Source organism: Lates calcarifer, linkage group LG21 (genome assembly GCF_001640805.2).
Source record: "Lates calcarifer isolate ASB-BC8 linkage group LG21, TLL_Latcal_v3, whole genome shotgun sequence".
Classification (NCBI taxonomy): Eukaryota; Metazoa; Chordata; class Actinopteri; family Centropomidae; genus Lates; species Lates calcarifer.
The window spans coordinates 9,770,419-9,790,428 of record NC_066853.1 but is presented as its reverse complement, the minus strand read 5'-3'; the positions used below and the strand labels follow the sequence as shown (position 1 = coordinate 9,790,428).

Sequence of the window (20,010 nt, the reverse complement as noted above, 5' to 3'; positions counted from 1 at the left end):
ACTAGTAACCAGGAGTCCACCTTTACAGCTTAACATCAATACTGTCAGTTAGCTATTCAGACACTATTCAGTATGTGCATGGGAGACTGTGAGGATACCGCAGGAGTAAAGCAAGTTTTTGGATTGTTTTGCTTTTATTTCAACTTTGCCATCTCACTGTACAACCTATATGTAAATAACTAACTTTCTTTGTGTTGCATTCCATCATATGAAAAGGCGGTTAAAAATTCTACTCGTGTTTATTATTATTACCTGAAAACTTGAGATAAAACCATAAAATAGAGCAGGTCTATTTTACCCAACTTGCACTCCTACGGCCCCCCTGAGGTCCCCGCCCCTCACTTTGAAAACCTCTGGCCGCGTCGGTGTCTGTTATGTCTCCTGACAGACCTTAAACTATCTCGGCTACTTCTCCCAGGCAAACGCCCCGGCGACGGCATCACGCGCAGTCGTCATAACGCATCCATCCGTTATTACCAGCTTGTAGCCAAATCCCGGAGCAGCGACTTTGTCAAAAGGAGCAGAACACGGTTACAGAGGGAGGAGAGACCGACAGGAGAGGAGCTGGTAGGCGTACCGCCTCCCGGGACAAACAGTCCGCCGCGCAGTGTGAAAGTGTAACTGCAGGAGGGGACGGACATGCTCACCATGGCGTACCGGAGCGCTTTTTAACGAGAGGATAAAAAAAAGAAAAGACATGAATGCTTTGAGGCTGTTTCCCCAGCGAGATTTATCATCCTTTTCTTCTCTTGTCTGAAGCTTGCCCTTTTTCCCCCTCCTGACCTATAACGCCTCTATCTATAGGCTGCCATCCGCCGGGCAGCACGCACTCTTGTCCGGTGTCTCTCCTTGGAGAGAACGGCGCGGAGAGAAGAGAGAGGTCAAGACAAAGTCACTTCTGTGGCTGAAAAGAGGGAGACGACCGCTTACCACGCTCCTCTGGTTCTGCAGTTTATTTTCCACCCGTTTACAATCTTATTATCCAATTTCTTACCTGTGGAAGACCTTGAGGCGGATAATAACGTACCGACTCTACAACCAGAAAGGATTAATATTCTACAACCAAGTGCAGATCGAATGCAGAAAGAGCCGTGCATGGGTGAAATGTGATGTTGGGGTAGGAATGACAGCTGCTGAACGGGGGGGGAGCAAAGAGCATCTATAGGGGAGCTTACGTGGAGACCGGCTGAGTAGCTAAAAACGACACGACCGTGCCCGGTTTCACTGAGTCTAGAGTCGTTTTTCTCACTCTGCCTATCCATTGCTTTCCCTCTACTCTTTAACTAGACACTGGATTCCAGCGATATTAACCCCCGGCGGCTGGGTATTTTCCATTAAATGACCGATTACCGGAGTCTTAACGGAAACGCGGGGAGCTCATGTGGAGACCAAATGAGTGCGCAACGCGGCGATGCGCCGGTTTAACGGCGTTTCCTCCACTCTTGCACTCCAGTTCTAGCGGATCACCAGCGGTCAGTGGATTGCTGTAGGTTACAGACCACCACCGGTCGCATACCCGCACTTGGCTTTTTTTTTTTTTTTTTTTTTTTTTTTTTTTTTTTGGATGAAAACTAATCGGGAACTAATTTGAAACGCCTCGCTTGCCCCACCACTCCTCCAAGGAGCCCCACAGCGCGGCCAGCCTTGCGCGGTGCGAGACAAGGAAAAAAAGTGGATATGGTTTCTTATTTGGTTTAAAAATCTGTCTAATCAGGAGGAGGATTATTTTACGTATTCTTTTTTGACGAGTGCGGATCTTCACCTGGCTTGACGGGGGTGGGGGTGGGGGTTAACGGAGGAGAAACAGCCTCTATACCTGGACGGAGAGGAGGAGAGAGAGGGACGCGCAGCGCAGGTATGACAGTGTCTTCATCTACTTTTCTCGTCTGTCCGATTATCGCACGATTTCCTCCATCCTCTCCTCCCTCCATCTGTATCTTCCCGCTTATTCGTGGCACATTTTTTTGGAGGTTGGTTCTTAATTCGTTCGTAATTTTTAAACGACCAGAGTCCTAAACACTCAGGGAGGCAGAAAAAGAGAGAGAGAGAGAGAGAGAGAGAGAGAGAGAGGCAGATGGGGAGATAATGGCGCTGGTGTTTTCTCTCCCATACGATTTAAAGATGGTGATATCCTCTGTGTGGATTAAAGACAGTAGCCTAAGGTGGGTAGGGGAGGAGTGAGGAGATGCTGCTTGGGGGTGAAGAAATAGGTCTGAAACAGATGAGGAGATGAGATAGGGAGAGGGATCAGCAGAGATGGGATAAAACGGCAGATATAGGGAACGTGCGGGTGGATACAACGGCACGAGAGAGGAGAGAGGGCAACGAGGAGGCGTGAGAGTTTAGAGGACAGGGGGTGAGGAATGAATGGATGTGGAAGAAAGGTAGGGCTGAAGAGAGGAGAAGACCACATTGAACTAAACAGAACTGAATTGAATTGAATTGAGGAGAGCAGTCCACTGAGGAGACATGTGTGGTATATATGTGTGTGTGTGTGGACAGAGGGAGAAGTGAGACGGGAAGGACTTAAAAGGAGTTGTTAGGGGAAGAGGGCAGAGGAGAGGGTGCTGAGATGGAATACAGAGGAGAGGAGATATACTAGATGATAGGAGAGAGGTGTTTAGGGGAGAGGGGAGGACATAATGGCAGGAGAGAGGGAAGACTGCTGGGGAAAGGTGAGTAGAGAAAATAGGAGAAGACAGGACACGGTACTGGAATGAAGTAGATTGGGAGGGCATAGTAGAGCAGTTAGGGAGGGAAAATAACCAAGAAGAATATTGGGGGGGGGGTGATAGCAGATGTAGGGAGGGCAGGTGCTGCAAGCTGGTATTGAAATGATGCCTAAAGAAAGCTCTCACAATTGAATGTAGGCTAAGTGTAGAATACTCCATCAGAGCTATGCTGTAGCTACTGTATGGTATTATTCAATGGACAGCTGCGTAATGGTCGTTGCTGCACCATAAAGACAGGAGAGGGAGAGAGAGAGAGAGAGAGAGAAAGAGAGAAGGGGAAGACCACAAAAAAGCTGAAGCAAGACGTGCATACAGCTAACATTATGGTTTGTGCTGTGTCAGCTCATCAGCTCCTCTTTACCTGGTAAATTTTCTCGTCCTTAACCGCCCCATTTGCATTTTGATGGGTTTCTGCGATGGCTCTAAGCCACGTTAAAACACATGTAAACACACATGCGAGATTAAATGAGGTTTTGGAGGAAGTCATTCCCTGGTTTCCTCCGTGTCTGCCTCCAAATGTGTATACCTGTGGCTTAGCTGAAGCCCAGTTTTGATATTTCAGTCTCTCTTTTGACATTCTCTCTTGCTTGTATTGACACATCTTGTTTGAATGTGGCTTGAAACACTGTCTAGGCAGAATCCTGAAAGATTTCCAATTTGTGGTGATCTTAATGCATGTAATCACAGAGTGTAGTTAATCAGTCTCTTAATGTGATGTAATGCAATGGGAAATGCTGGAAGTAAATGGAGTGACTAAGACCACTTGCCATCAGCATGTGTCGTTGATTGCGACCCCCGTCTGCACCACAATGTTAGGGTGAAGCTGAACTACCAACAGAAGATTTTTATTAAAACTGAGCTTAGAGTCTCAAATATGGCAAATATGCCCAAAGAAGATTGCAGGCTGACATCTTCTCCAAATCAACACTAAAATGAATTTCAATCATGCTTGTGTATAATTATCAACTGAGGCCTTGGATTCTCTAAATCATCCTGGTTACTGACAACTCTGTCACTGCAACGTGCACACAATTATTCTGGGTTATAGCTCATATTCTCGTCAAGCTCTTATTTGAGATCTCATGTATTTTCATTTCCCAATCATGAATACCACTATACATGAATAAAAAAGAATATTCTCACACTGCCATGGAAACTGAGTTCACACAGTCAGTTAGAAAAAATAAAAATAAAACTGGATAAAACGCCTCAGGGAGATGCTATTAGGTCCAACTATTTTATATTAGTGTTCTCATGGCATTAAGTACTATTGGGCTTTTTGTTTTTGTGGCATCACATAAAGCAACTCCAAAACAGAGCACTTGAGCATCACTTGGACATATCTCTGCATACAAACACGCTAATTAACAACTGTAATGGTTTCAAACACGATGATTCTGAGCATTGGTGGTGATGTTGCAGTATGGTGAGACATAAAATTGGACATTGACTCTAATGACTGCAAGCAACCTAATTTGCAGAATCTGAGAAGTCACTAGTATGAATACTATATTTATTAATGTGAGGAGAGATATTCATGTTCATGATTGGAAAATCATATTTGCTATTTTTGTTTTGGTTTTGTGAAAAACACATTTTCCCACATGGGGGTCATTTTTCAGAAAAAAAAATGATTGCATGCAAATGCCCTCATTTGTTCATATGACAGCAGACTAATGGATACAAGCTTGTTGAGTTTAATTTTGATAAAGTTAATGTTATAATTTTGTTGGCCATTACCGCACTGTATTAGAGCACTGTTAGAACCACATAAGCATATTTGTCTCATGGTAGTGGGCAAACAGTTTGAGGTAAAATATGCCTAAAGGAACAGTTCTGTTTTGGGAAAACACTTTTTACTTTCTTGATGAGAAATGCTGAGAAAATCGATACCACTCTTGTCTGTATGGTAAATATGAAGCAGCTACTACCAGCAGATGGCTATAGCTCAGCAGTGAGACTGGAAACAGCTAGCCTATCTTTCCAAAGGTGACAAAATCCACTTACCAACACATCTAAGGATTACTAATTAGCATGTTATATCTTGTCTGTTTAATATGTGCAAAAAAACAACACAACAAACTAAGCCAACCAGCTCATCTAACTCTTGGCAAGGAAGTCAACAACCATATTTCCCTAAAATAAGGAAATACTGATTTAAACATCAGACGTCAGACTGGATTAAGTAAGGATAGACTGGACTGGCTGACTCGCATATTTGACCAGTTCTAAGATGATATCAGAAAAGGCAGAAATTTCCTGCAGGGTGGAAGGGCAGAGACTCGTTTGACCCCGATTTTCAGTATGAAAACAGGCTGTGAAAGTGGCGCTTCATGATCCCTCTGGCTTACTGGGGTTTAGGCTGAAGGTATCAGGAAACATACTGTGGATAAATGGGGCCAGAGAGGTGTGAGAAGACTGCTGTCAAAGGCTCCTGTGATTCTGAACAGTCATGCGTATACTGCTGTCCGATCACTCAGGTGGCTGTGACTAAGATTAGCAAGTTGGTGGGCTCTTTACTAACTCCAGATTGAACACAGCAGAGGCGGGAGATTGATGGGAGAAGTCATGTGACAAATAAAAAGCAAAAGTCCCTCTGCACTTTCCCTGCTTCTGCAAGAGCTGACAATGCAGGGCTCTTTATCATGTTTACAGTTTATTGAACCACGCCGAGTCACAGATGGGAAGAGGAAGGCTTGATTTAGAGGAGAATGGAAGGTATTTAGATTATTTAGAAGCATGGGTTAAAAGAAGTTCAGTTTTACCTTGGTTCCCAATGGTAATATAATTGACCCTAAATTGCCTGTAGGTGTGAACGTGAGTGGTTGTTTATCTGTATATTTCAGCCCTGGTGACCTGCCTGGGTCCGCCTCTCACCCAGTGTCAGCTGTGATTGGCTCCAGCCCCTTCCGTGACCCTCAAAGGATAAGCAGTATCAATAATGGATGAATAGATGGGTGGGAACATAATCTGAGACTGTCTCTATCAATAAAGACATATATATGGATATAACATTTAAATACCCAGAGCTGCATAGGTTTTCAATGGCCATGATTCCTCATAATGACTGATCAACTAGAAGAGAGATCCAAGGACTGTTTGCACCAACTTTGAGCAATAAAGCCTTCTATTTTTGGCACCGTGTAAAATACCTCTCATTCTGTCAACGCCAGATTGAATAATGAAGCTGAGGAGAATTGTATATGCTGGAGGAGTGTAAGTCTAATTGATGTGTCTGTATGGGTGAGAGAGACAGAGCAGCAGCAAAAGAAATGGAACTCACACAGAGAAACTCAATGAGTTTTTAGAGAGAGAGAAAATACAGTTCCATCACTGTGGGGAGGAGATGTATAGGTCAGCAGGTACATAAGTGAAGCTCACGCAGTGGTGTGTCTAACACTGTGTCTATATATGCACACAATGGTGCATGGGTATTTAAACATTTATGTTTTTGCTTTGTTTTTTCAAAAATGAAAGGATGTATGATGATGGGATTATAAGGCTGCAGCTAACGTTTGCAAGAAGGAGGGGATGATGAAAGCCATGCAAGGAAGGACAGGCTGAAGTGAAGACAGATGAAAGAAGGGGAAGATAGAGCAGGGAAAGGCTGCAGGTAGTAAGAAGAAGAAGAAGAAATGGAACATGGGAGGCTATTTGGGGAGGGGGTGACCTTTATTCAGCAAGGCAGGTCAATTAACAGCAAATGCTGTTTGAGTGAAGCAGACAGACAAGAAGGAAGGAGACAAGGAAATTGCAAAGAGCAGTGAGGAGAGGGTTGAGAGAGCATGGTGAGGAGGAGGAGGCGAAGGGGGGAAAAAAATGAAGAGAAAGAAAAGGAAGGGAAACTAGGAGAAAATGAAGCATAAGGTGAGAATACTTTGCCATGAAGCTCTAGGTGTTGAGACTGTGATATGGCAACACGCTGTTTTATAGTTGTAATGTCCAAAATATGTCTTCATGATGTTCTCAACACAGCGACATGCTGTCCACTACAGTGGGGGTTTAAACGTCTACACGGCTTGTGTGTGTGTGCGCATGTGACTGTGTGCGCACGTGTGTGCATGTGTGTGGCAACAGATGCTGGTTCAGTGGCGCAATCCCACCTCACCGGGGAAGAGCGAGTGAGAGATGCTGCTGAAAGGGAGAGGGAAAGAGGTGAAGAGAAGGAGGGAGGGATGGTGCCAGGAGAGAGAGAGAGAGAGAGAGAGAGAGAGAGAGAGAGAGAGAGCGAGCGCAAGACCAAGAGCAAGAGCAAGAGCAAGCAGCGTGCTGAATGCCAAGCAGCATGGTATTAGAATGGTGCTGTGTTGAGCAGGCAGGCAGAGGGATACAACACTGCTCAGCTAAACCACAGTACCCTGTAAGTTTCCAAACTTCATGTCTGAGGACCACCGTTTTATTATCCTCTTTCTTTCATTCTTTTTCCGCAACCAGAAGCAGATTTGAGGATTTATTGTGACTATATAAATCAAGAAAAACACAATGTTTTAAGTGGTAATCTAACAGAGCTCATCAATGCAGCCTACTATACAGTACAGGGGCTTAAATGTGTTATAGCAGTTACCACCAGTAGCTATGGATACCTCAAATTTGTCACGAGTAATCTATTTTTATCATCCTTTGACCCACCTTTGGATGCTGTGCTTTGTCTCTGCAAATATACTAGTGTACAGCAGAAATTCTCTGCCTTTCTTTCTACTACTCACAAAACCAAGAGGAATGATTAGTCTTTTTTCTGTGGAGGAGGTGCGTGTACACCGACCTCTGCAAAGTCACACATAGCCTGTTGTCCGTATTTCTACATTTCCTCATTTGGCATTTGTCTGAGAAACCTGACCTACAAACGAGATACAATCCAAGCCACAGTAGATCAAGATGAAGCATTCATCACAGCCCTGAAACATTATTATGAAGTTAAGCTGTGCATGTGTCCAGCTAATGTTGCAAGGAGCTAAATGGGAACCATAGCCTGAACTGTGTTTAATTAGGGGCAGTCTTTCTTACATTTCATTGAGGAGGAATTTCTGGTATTTTGTGTCCCCAACTGACTGTTTGAGAGATGTGGAGCACATGAACACCTGTAGAGGCTGCATCCAGTAACTCAAGACAGCTAAAAGTGGGGAGCAAACTGCTTTACATGGGGACTGGGAGGAGTTGATTTGATTGGTCATGACTGGTAAAAACATCAGTCCTAATTCTGTCCCTCTTGCAACTCTGCTGAAGCCACATCGACCTGTCTGCTCACATTCAGGCATATGTATAAAGTCCTGCATTAAACATCATAATTACAGTATTAAATTAGCATATTTTATGACCACAGTGGCCCACTGCTACTTTCCATGAATAATGTGTGTGTTGGAGGGGGGGTGAGGGACAGAAATAGCACTGGAAAAGAATTGTTCACTGTATATGGTGTACATAGAGATGTATGCTTCAATCATATTTGCTGTAGGGACGTACACCTTCTGTAATGAGTCCACTGTGTGAAGCTAATGCATAAAAACAAACAAACAAACAAACAAAAACAAAAAACAGACTGAGCCTAAATGCAGAAAGAAGTGGCAAACCCCAGTTAAACACTATTACCATTACTGAAGATCTAGAAAAAAAACTTAATCAGTTCTTTTTTACTGAGAGGCTTTTACAATGAGTGCTGCTTTTACTGTGTTTACTGTGCCTTAACATCACGCAATTGGCACTGCAGAAGTTTGAATAAGAGTTTTAATATTGCCCACTAAATACATGAAAACACTCATATATCTTTGAAGCATAGTTACTATGACAGAAAAGTTAACTTAATTTCATTTTTGTTTACTGTGTTCATACCAAGGACCAAAATTATCTTTCTACATGACCGTTGTCTATAATGTTAATTAAAAATAGCTGGAAATGTTTAATTTTTAAAGGCTCTATTTTGGATTTTTGTTCACCATATTGATACAGCTGTGATTTGGTTTTGAAATCACATCAGTTAATTCATCAGTAATTTCTTTAAAATGGCTTTTTGTTATATTCTATTTGAAAATCTAGCACCATGATGTTGTGTTGTGTATTCTGCATGAGACTGAGTACTGTATTATATAGTAGCTGATGTTTGTTATCTCTTCAATAGTCATATTGGTGATTGATCACAGGGATTCTTTCTTCTCTTCGACACTGTTCTGTGTTTGAGTGCATGTCAGTCTTTCTGTTTGTATCCACGTGTTGTCATGTGTGTAACTGTACCCCTGGCCCCTCTCCTCTGTAATTGTCTTGGTCTGGGGTGACAGAGCAGACCTGACAAGCGAACCCAGATAGTGAGTGGAGATAGATTGAAGAGGAGTGTCTGCTCTCTCCTCTATCTCTCCTCATCTATTACTTGTGTCTGACAGAAGCAGTGCTGCATGATAGATGGATGCTCCGCTCTATCTCTATCTGCTTCTCACTCCGTTCACTCTGTCTCGCTCTCACTCACTCATTTTTCTCCACTTGGTTTCCCTTCATTTTCCCATCACTTGCCTCCTCCATTTTTTTGTAATTTGTCTTTATTCTCTCTCTCTGACTCTGTTTTTCGGTCTCTTTCTTTCTTCCTCCATGAGGTACTCTCTTTACTTTTTTTGATAGCATGTGCGTGGTTAAGGTGGTGTGTGTTTGTGTGTGTGCAAGTGTCTAAAAGACAGTGTAGAGAAACTGAGAGTTTCAAATTACTGGGGCAGAGCGATCTATCATTCTATGTTTGTTGCCATTTATCAGTCTGCTGTGTCGTACTGGCACGAGTGTCTGATATCTGTGCTTACATTCAATTCTCCACACTTCACGCTGCAGGCATAATGGCTTGACTTTCCAATTGTAAATAAACACAACAAAGTGCAGGACACTCTTAACCCAAGAGAAGTCTAAATTAAAAACAGAAAAGCTGATGCAATTTGGAATTTATGTTTGAGTAGTTCTCAAGCATATTTTCTTCAAAGCTAAGAAAAAACAGCCTGCAATATAGCTTTCTTTAATGGTTTTTATTGTGCCCTATATTGTAGTTGTTTTGTTTGTTTACATAGACACTGCACATTGCTCAACAGAATTGAAATATAAAATAGGCCAGAGTGAGCTATAGAGATAATTTTCATGTGGTGTCCCTGGCCAGATGTTAATATGTATAATATCCAAGGTCAGTGGAGTGCCAGTCTGTAATTGGTATGGCAGGAGCCAACCAGCCATTGGATGGGATTTAGAGAGCCTCTCTTCATTCCCAGCTTTAGTAAAATACGAAGTTCATGTGCTGTCTCCGGCCAATAGCAGTGCTTTACACCCACTCTGCCTCTTAATTTTGTTACCCAAGACAAAAATGTAAACCCACTTTGGCAATGGTCGGATTAGGGTGCAAAACCTGTTGATACTGATCCATCAGCAGATCCCATCATCAGTCTCAGTACCAATCCTGCAGATTGGCTTGGGACATACCTACTTGTCGCAAGCATTACAACACTGCAACCTTTCTGAAGGTTGATTTTTTTTTTTCAACACAAGAACAAGACACAATCCTCAGACATACAGGCATTCCTGTGTTAGGGGGAACAAATTCTGTGCAACTGTATAGCAGAATGAATGAAAAAAGAAAATGTGCCCTTGGTTAAAATTACTACATTCCATTGGTGAAAAGAATGGGGCATGCTGATGGTTTCTTAATTTGCTGATGGATAGAATGGGGTGTGAAAGAAATGCATTGACCTCCCAGTTTGAAGGTTGATCACTACCAATTATGCACCAGTAATTATCCTCACATGTATGATGCGCTTGTGTGACTCTTTGTGTGTCTATCTAAAGCTTATTCCTTCTGAAGTATGTGTATGTGCTGATGTGTGTGAGTGCACAGTGGTGTACGAGGGTTTCATCTGGCAATTTAGTCTGCTGTTAATGTCAAATTTCTATTTCATTTTCATTGTGAATGGAAATAAAATTGGCGGGTTTTTGTCCAGACTGACCAGGGTCTTTATGCAGCATGACACACACACAGTTGTGCAGGATGTCAAGAAATTTATGGAGGACCTAATTACTGAATGCTCAGAGAAACCACACTGGTATGGCAATTTGAGGACTGAGCAAAGTATTCTGACTTAATTTATTAAAATATAAATGAGTGGCACATGAACAAGACATTAAAATTGCTCTAAATAGTTACAAATGAATCTCTGTTATTGCTTTGCAGTAAGGTTCTACAAGAGGTCACAAATTTGAATATGATTATTTGCTTTTAGTTTTTTTATTACATACAGCCTGTGATACAGAATCTTCTCAGTGGTTTTGCATTGAATTTGTTCCCTCTCTATTGTATGTGTTCAAGATTAAGAATGCACTTTGCGTAAATTGTGGTGTAAAACTCAATCCTTTAACACTAAAATTACTGTTAAACTAACTTAACTACAAAGAAAATGTGCAACTAAAGTACATTAACCACCCTACTGTATGTCCTGGTGTGTGAATGTACAGCACTTCCTCTGTACTGCTTGGAATACAAATGCACACTGTACAGGGCTCTTGGGGCTCTCACCTGCTTTAACAGTGTAGACTTATTTCCCATAACCAGTGTACACTGCAAATACTGTTACAAGTGAACACACAAATTAATGAACGCACAGAGACAGGCTCTTACAGAACACTTCCTGAGCACATATTCCCATGCCTCTTGATCATTGCGATAGGGAACATTTACCATCATAGGATGCTCCTTACAGCACTGTTTTATGTTAACAACAGTAGGTGAGAGTAGGTCAACCAGAACAAATATGTAGCTACACCCACCTCACAGAATTACAACACGTTTTAACTACATCATCAGTTTTGAAAACAGCAGCTGAAGGGACACTCAACCCCTCAGCCTTGATGCAGCCCGTTCAGCAGTTCACAAAATGAGTGTTTATTAACACAGGCTAAAAGGACAGACCCTGCTGGGTTGAAATGGTTCGCTTGATGCACCACGAGCCTGATAGTCTGGGAAGTAATTAGACTTGAGAGGACAATCTACTGTAGATAATGGCGCTCTTAAGGACCTAGTAGGTAGTTTATAAAGCTCAGCAATAGTTGTAGTTTTTACAGAGGATGGCGGTAAACCAAGAAACTGAAAAGTCATTGTTTATCAGTGTTTTGCAGCTTAGCTCTGACTGTAATTCAGACCTCCATATTACATGGCTTTAATCTATTTATCTGATCAACACTGCTTCGCTTTGTATTCTGAATTGTCTATACAACACTGGAGCTCTGTAACTGGACATTGTAGTATTGACTGTGCTGTCACTGTATCGTGTGCTTAGCTAGTTACAATTCCCTCATGAGACACAGGAGAAATTATCTCACTGCAGCTTTCTGGAAAGCATGTCAGTGCTTTAATATCAGAGTTTAATATCAGAAACTGCATTTCTCGCCCCCTCTCAAAGGCGCAGTGCTCTGTAAGCGCTCAGTGTACTCGTAATAGAGGAACTTCTATTAGCCAATTAAGCATTAATTAACTGTGTCAAAAGTGATGTCACAAAAAAAAAACAAGGAAAATAGAAACAAAATATTTTACCACTGATTTCTTGTGTGCAGATGATATGCTATCAGGACCACGTACTGTTTAAAGTCAATATTTGGACCATATTTAATTCCCACATTAATCATCCCACAACTGTTCTGAAAATCTGGTTGGAAAATTCTAAATCCCCCACCCTGCTTCTATGGCATTTAAATTTTTTCCTGAGCAATTTTCTAGTCTAACTTCAGTTTTGAAGGGGAAAAAAAAGAAGAAAAAAAAAAAAACACTGGGGTACAGCAATCCTCCAGTCAATGTGGGGGGCTGGCAGCTTTTACAAAAGTAGAATGTGGGTTACATGTCCTTTGAATATGGATGTGAGGCTGGCAGAGTTGAGGCTCAGCCTGCGGATGCTGTTTATCACACATATCATAGGACACGTGCGTGAAGGCATGTATCGCACGCACACATACATAGATATGGAAGCACACCAATATATATTCTGTCACGAAGAATTCAAGCACATATGCACACATTTGCTCTCATACTCAAATATGCAAGGTCTATTTCTTTCTGTCTCTCTCTCTCTCTCTCTCTGTCTCTCTCTCTCACACACACACACATACACACATACTCATTTTTTTTCTCTACTTTACAGGCGCCTGTGAGGCTCGTGATGCATATATGATGATGGTTTGATTGACAGTGGCAGAGGGTTGTGTCTGTGTGTACGTGTGTGAGAGACCGAGCAGGCTGATGATTATGCAAAGTGCCTTAAGGTGGAGTACCACTGATGGCAGCTAGATGCTGACTTCAAACAACCTATGGCTCCATAAGAAAAATTTGTTCAGTAGTCTCTAAATTTGTTTCCCTGTATACATGCGATCTCACAATTCTAATTTCACACAATTCCATATGGTCTAATGAGTGAAAAATTGTGGGGTGCATTGTCTAGTATGTGAATCTTACAGGTCAGTGGGCTGCTACCTGTTCACTGCTCACAGAGTTAGCTTCTGTGCCACTAGATTTTGTAATTTAATAGAATTTCCAGGTGGTTTATTTTATTGTTTGAATTGCTGAAACATATTCCTGGAGATTTCTCCTCAAATTCTAAGCTAAATGAGTATCTGCTGCTGTACTGCATAGAACAAAGATACATTTTAATTTCTTGTTAGTGGTCAACAACTACAGCAGATCTGAAAGAATACTAGTGGCTCTAGTAGACTCTAGGGATGTGTTGTTGAATGTTGAAATTACGTTGCCTGACAGATGAGTTAAATTTGGCCTTAAATTGAATCATCCCGCTTAGACAGAAGATGTAAAGTGGAAAAAATGAAAAGAGATCATTTACTGCATCAGTTTAAACCAGTTTAGCTGATGTATACTCCTTCACATAGATGTTAATCTACACGGTACCCACTGCTCTCTGGCTCCCGAGCGGGATGTCACTGTCTCCCATAATCCAGACATTTACTGTGGAATGCAAAATATTTTGACTGGAATGTGCTGCTCACATCAATAATCATTATTTTTTAACAATGTATGAAATGACAACATGAAAACAATGCAACGCTGTGAAAGGGGTTGCTCATAGTGATGAACCTGCAGAGAATTATCACCTGAATCTGCACTGTTGCTCGGTTTACATAGAGAGTGTTGGCTCACTGTTTAGCTGTGCAGCCCACAACTTTACTGTTTAGGTTCACTCTCTTTGCTCTCATAGCACGCAGCTTCTAATTAACAATAATAATGTTAATAATGGCTATTATTACCTGTCTTACAGACTATTATTCAGGCAGGAATGGAATCCACTGAACACAATTACAAAATTCTAGCTAATACCATTACACACTAATATTTTTCCTGTGAAAAAAAAATCTCCTGTTCCGTGCCGCTGAAGAAACGCAGTGTTACTATGAGTGTGAAATAAATCATGGCTCTGATAAATGACACCCAGGATCATAAAGTGGCTCACTGGACCAGTAGAGGCTGCATGAGGTCAGACATCTGGCTGGGGCCTCCCTCTCAGCCTGTTCTGTTTCAGATAGAGCCATGAAGATGCCCCCTCTCTAGAACTGGGAGCTATTTACCGCTGATGTGCCAAGCACTTCATAAATCAGGTTATAGTGAAGCACAGATTACTCAGAAACAGCCATAGGGAAAGACTGTGGAAGCCAAGATGGCTGCCATTAAAGACTGCATTGACCGTACAAAACCTGATTGGTCTGATTTGTGTGGATTTCCTCACTTTAGTGTTCAGGTTTGGTGCGTGTTTAAAAATATTCTCAGTATTATTGGTGCTCACAAGACTTTTACAGCTTCAGTTTAATGGTGTCCAGTGTTTACAGGCTTCACACTGTGTGTATGTGTGTTTCTATCTCTGTTTGTAGCAGCTGTAGAAGTCCTTGTCCCAGCTGTTGTGCTCTGCTGCCAACTCACTGAGCTGGCAGCTGTTACAATAAAGTTGTAGTAAGGTAGTCTCCATGCCATCCTATAATAATCCTGTGAAAATCAGAATCTGCTCTGATCACTCCAGATTCATCACTGACATTTATGAGTGCTGCTGGGTGTACACCTTGGCAGTCCAGTCTGGTGGTTGTCGTGAGGACTGTGGTGATGAGACTTTGTAATGATAATTGTTGTCTCATAAATAATGATTTAATTGGCTTCCAGCCCCCCCCCCCAAGGAGAATGAGTAATGAACTGAGCACAATTATATAACAAATAAATAGGTCACAATGTTAGAAAACAAAGTGCTGTTAGGAGAAGTCGTATCAGGCTTTGCAGTCAGACTCATGTTCCTCACTGGGCTACATTTACCAATGTTGGACTAACGGATAATAGCCTTGCAAGCAAGCACAGACACCAGGAGGTAGGCACAACACAAAAGGTGTTGTGCCTACGTAAGAACTTTGTAAGAACAATTTCTAAGAACAATTTTAATTTTTACCTACACAATCACGCCAATTTTTCTCTTCCGATTTTGACAGTCATCCCTACTCATCCTGGACGCAATCTTCACTTAAGTGGTTTTGCGGTATAATTTCTGATCACCTGCTGTTAATAGCTACATTTTTACCACATATGTTGAACACTCCCCACTCCCCAAACAAGTGATTTAAAAGATAAATGTTGAATTGTGATGTGTGAGCTGAATCAATAAGTAATGACCCAGTCGACAAGAGGATGCACTTGTTGTAAAGTTATTGTGCATGTGTTTGCACAGTCATATTTGTCAGGCATATAGTTGAGTTGAGCAAATTCCAAAATTCTGCACCACTTATCTCTTCAGCATCCAATATACATTTCAAGCAAAACATGAAAAGTTGAGTTTTTGAATACACTCTAAGAGCTTTACCTCTGACAGCATGATGCAGAAATTGCACACCACAGAGCTTTTGGCACATCCCATCGGGTGTCTGAACTGAACTTTAGCTGCCAAAGAGCTGTCAAACAACTGTTGCTGTTTGTTATCTCCTGCTATCTGTTAGCAGACTGTTAGACCTGCAACTCAAAGAAATTAGTGATGTTAGTGTGTGTTGGCCTTGCGGTAGTGCCTCTTTGATATTAAACAGTGTTGTATAATTTATCAAGCCAGCCATATACAGTTCACAGTTTGTATACAGCCTTTGTTACTGTGGCCTCATCAAGACATCAAAGGATGAAGTAATTACAATCAGTCATACTTTGCTAATGAAACTACACTGATCACAGTGCAGCAAAAATCACACATTTTTCTATGTATTTTTGTTTAATTAATGCTATTGACAGTAACTACAGTAATAAAATGACATACTGTACTACAACTACAACTGTAATTTGGATCACTACACCACCTATGGACATCATATAAATATACATTTAATTTACTTCTGTGTCGGGTAAGATGTGGTGTTTAACTTCTGGTTGAGGTTCTACTTTCAGGTTTAGGTCTAGTTTTACATTGCATGTCTGACAGATTCACATAGGATCATGAATACTAATCACATGAGATTCCCTCTACTGTCATGGAAATACACCCTCCCATCAGCTTTAAGTTATAATCTCCTAGTTTTAATAATACATGTCCCCAGGTTCAGAAATAACACACACATTGGTCAATGGGGGCCAAGTTGAGCAGCTAACATGTCAGTCACAATTCTTGCACTCCCCATGTAGCATCCATGGCACAAGAGTTTTAACATCAGGTACAGTGTAGCTACTGTGCCTATGTGGATAGGTTCTGTAGCTAAAGAATACTGAAGAGGACAATTAACAGAATGGGGGGAATGGGGTGATAATGAAGCCAATGATCTGATGTTATCTTCCACATGCAGCAGCATTTGTCTTCCACATCAAGTCCAACATGCACATTTGCAGTTTCTTTTGAATCCCTTGTAAGTATGCAATTTGAATTAAAACCACCAGCAGCATAGAGAGGTAATTAGAATGCAAATCCACTGAATAGCCATTGCTAACAAAATGTCAGCCATAAATAGTATCAAAAATGGGGTTTGATATAATGAAAATCTTAAGGATTATAACTAACTGGCTTAATCTTGAATCATCTGTAGTGAACAATGAATAATTAAATAATTGCCAAGAAGTTTGATGAGGAGACTGATGATGAGCATGCAGTTTTGTCAAATGATTAAAGGCCAACTTCACAGTAAAAAGTCTGACTCCAGTGTGAATTCTGCTGAGCCTCTCACACCGGACATTTGTAAAGACTTGGTGATTGTCTCCAAATACTGTCATGTTTTAGTTAAGGATTTACATTTTTATTAAATGGAAAATCTGCTCGACAGTCCGCACACTGGCTGGTGTGTGTGTTGAAGCTTTAAGGAATAATGTTCATGGACATAAACTGCACTGCTCAAGATCACAGAAACTGTGTATAAAATCTTCTTCATGGTGGCTTTTCTCTGATGCCGCTCCCTGGGGTGTTAAATTATCACAGGAACTTATTGTCTCTTTGAACCAAAGTTAACATCTTTTATTCTCTCCCCCTTTAACTTCTTTTCATAGACACCGAAACTGGGTAAGTTGGGTCTGCATTTAAATGAACCATCAATGCACATCAGAATCCCTATTTTCACTTATTTTGTGTCCCTTTTAATTAACTGTAAATTCAACGGGATGCATAATGTACTGAGTAAAATACAGTGTTCTCCTAGCTGAAAGTTGGTGCCAAAGAGATTTGCTTTTCTTTTTTTCACTAGAATTTCATTCTATTTTACAGGAGGGGAGATAAATTTTGTATTTCCCATCTGTTCTCAAATAAGGACATTGAAGGCACTAAATTCAGTAAAGCAAAACTGACTATAATTCTTGAGACCAACATTTTCCTTGTGGTTCTCGTGAACATGATATCTCAGGAGTGCCTTAAAGGAATTTCTTCAAATCAAATAATTTTGTGGCCAAAGGTCAAAGGCCACAGTCACTGTGACTGTGACAAAAACTGGCCATTATTCAAGAATTTATACACACAAATATCAAATTAGGTAAAATGATGGAAGTGATGACAAAGTGATATACAAAGGGTCAAAGGCCAACTTCACTGTGAGATTATAATGTTCTCCAAAGACATTATTTTGGCTGTTTTTGCCATAACTCAGTAACAGAGAGGGAGATTGTGACCACATTTCACATTTGGTCAGATACTGAATTGGTGACTCTAATCTTAGGTGCTCAATCTGAAACGGTGGTGAATGTATAGATCTTATGTGCTGCCAGGTAGAAGATGTGTGTGTGTGTGAAGCATCCATGAAGTGATGCATGCAACCGCAAGGCATTCATTCTAGTTTTATATTTAACCTTCTAGTTTCAATCTTGAATGCGCCTCTTATTCCAATTCGGGCATTTGGGATGGAACTTTGTAGATCTCTCTCTGTTTCTTTCTCTTCACTGTATGTTTTTTTGTTTTCAAATTGAAGTAAGCTCCAAAGCTTTGCTTCAGGTGAGACAAAGGAAGGATAAAGAAACCTGATGTGGAGTTGAGGGAAGGGAGCAGTTTATCTTCAGCAACAGGTGATGATTATTTCATCGTGGCAGAAAGATAAAGTGATATTCAGCAGACTGTCAATAAAGAGGCAGGAGTATTATGTGCATGCACACACACACACACACAAATTGGTAGATGTATCTACCGCTGCAAGTGCCAGCACAGAACAAATAGTTTCTAATCCCTACTGTTATCATCACATATATTATTAATTAGACAACTTGTAATCTTCCCGGTTTGTTGACAGTTGTTGATAATGATTATTTAATTAATGACCTGAAGTCTAGACTTTTAAGATAATGCGTTGTTAGCTGTTCATTATTTATGAAAGGCACGATAATATTTCATGCATTACCTAACTGACAATGTTTATCAGCAGGTGTTTTGAATTTAAAAGATAATTAAATGTTAAACATGTGTAGAGTAAATAGTCCCCACCACCTACATAGAGGTACAAATAATCATTTTATTGTGTAGATGTCAGCTGCCAGCTTCAACCACTGTTTAGCCTTCAGATGTTGTCCTTGCTCTGAAAGATACCAACAATCAATAAATGATGCAGGAATTCAAACTCACTTCCCTTTCCTCCCTTATCAAATGTCCCATTAGTACTTATCCAAAAACAAACAGAACACTTGTGCATGTGCCCTATTCTTGTGAAGTCCACATACTGATTAATGGTTTCAAGAAGATAGAAAAAATAATCAAAGCTCACGAATTACATCAGATTGTGCATATTTATTATCTGAGGAAATGTACCTGGTGATATTGCACAGTATTCACCACCCTCTGTCAAACTGGGGCGACATCTTAATGAAAAGCTTTAAAGCTTTATGATGGTTTGGTGAGGAAAATGTTCCCTCCTCGCTTTCTATTTGTCTCTTCTCGCAATACTCATCAGTTGATGTCATAAAACAGACCAAATTAAGAGAAGCACAGAAAGTTCACTTCAAAAAAACATGTTTTAGGGGCCACCCGAAATGGATGAGATATGCCTCAGGAACCCTTCCATAAATTAAATCAAGACCAGACTAAATGAGTATGTTGATGAATAATGCGGGAAATGTAGAAAACCTATTTCCAATTCAGGTATTGCATTTCAGCGTGAAAAGGTCTGGTTGTCTTCTAATTTAGTGTTGCTGACAGTGCAATACGCAGACTAATTCGTCACTGCACTTGTGTGTGTGTGCTCATGCAAGCTACTGTAAATGATTGTTCACCTAGTATATGTGTGTGGGGACTACATCAGATCTCTTGCACACACACATGTTGGCGTGGCTTCCCTCCTTCTTTTCAGCTGTGTATGTATGAGCAGCCACTATATAGATTGGTAATCAGTGCAGCATGTAGTTTACCAATTGATCCCCATCAACTCCCATTATTCCACTAGAACAGCCCGCACTGTCCACTTCTCTATGTGTATTCACAATATCTGTCAGTCTCTCTGTCTCTCTCTGTCTTTCACTTACAATCACTTATCTTCACTAACTTTCTAAGTCTCTCTCTCTCTGTATTTGTGTCTTGAACACATGCACATTCACACGCTCGCTCTTCTTGTTAGAAGATAGAGGTTACATCAATACTGTGGGTTTGAAACCTTTTTTACACCTTAAAAGAAAATCAATTACAGCCAGTGACTGGCATGTCAATGTCGGCAGTGCAATGTTTCTCAGTTGTCCAGAGCTGTGTGAGCGTGTCTGTCTCCCTCTAAGCCTGGGTGTCTTAAATGTCTGTCAAATATTAGCGGGGGAATAAAAATCACCTTTTAAGTTCAGGTCAGCAGCGAATATTGATATTCTACCAGTCAGATACCT

The 20,010-nt window shown here is 41.0% G+C and overlaps 1 protein-coding gene across 1 annotated transcript in view; it reads left to right on the top strand.

Moving 5' to 3' along the window:
- Positions 1 to 356: 356 nt before the first annotated feature.
- Positions 357 to 20,010, top strand: part of zgc:172282 (leucine-rich repeat and fibronectin type III domain-containing protein 1-like protein) — a 152,270-nt gene continuing 132,616 nt past the window's right edge. Inside the window, exon 1 of the mRNA XM_018684384.2 lies at positions 357 to 1,855. The gene's annotated coding sequence lies outside the window, so the exon portion shown is untranslated. The remainder of the gene's footprint in view (positions 1,856 to 20,010) is intronic.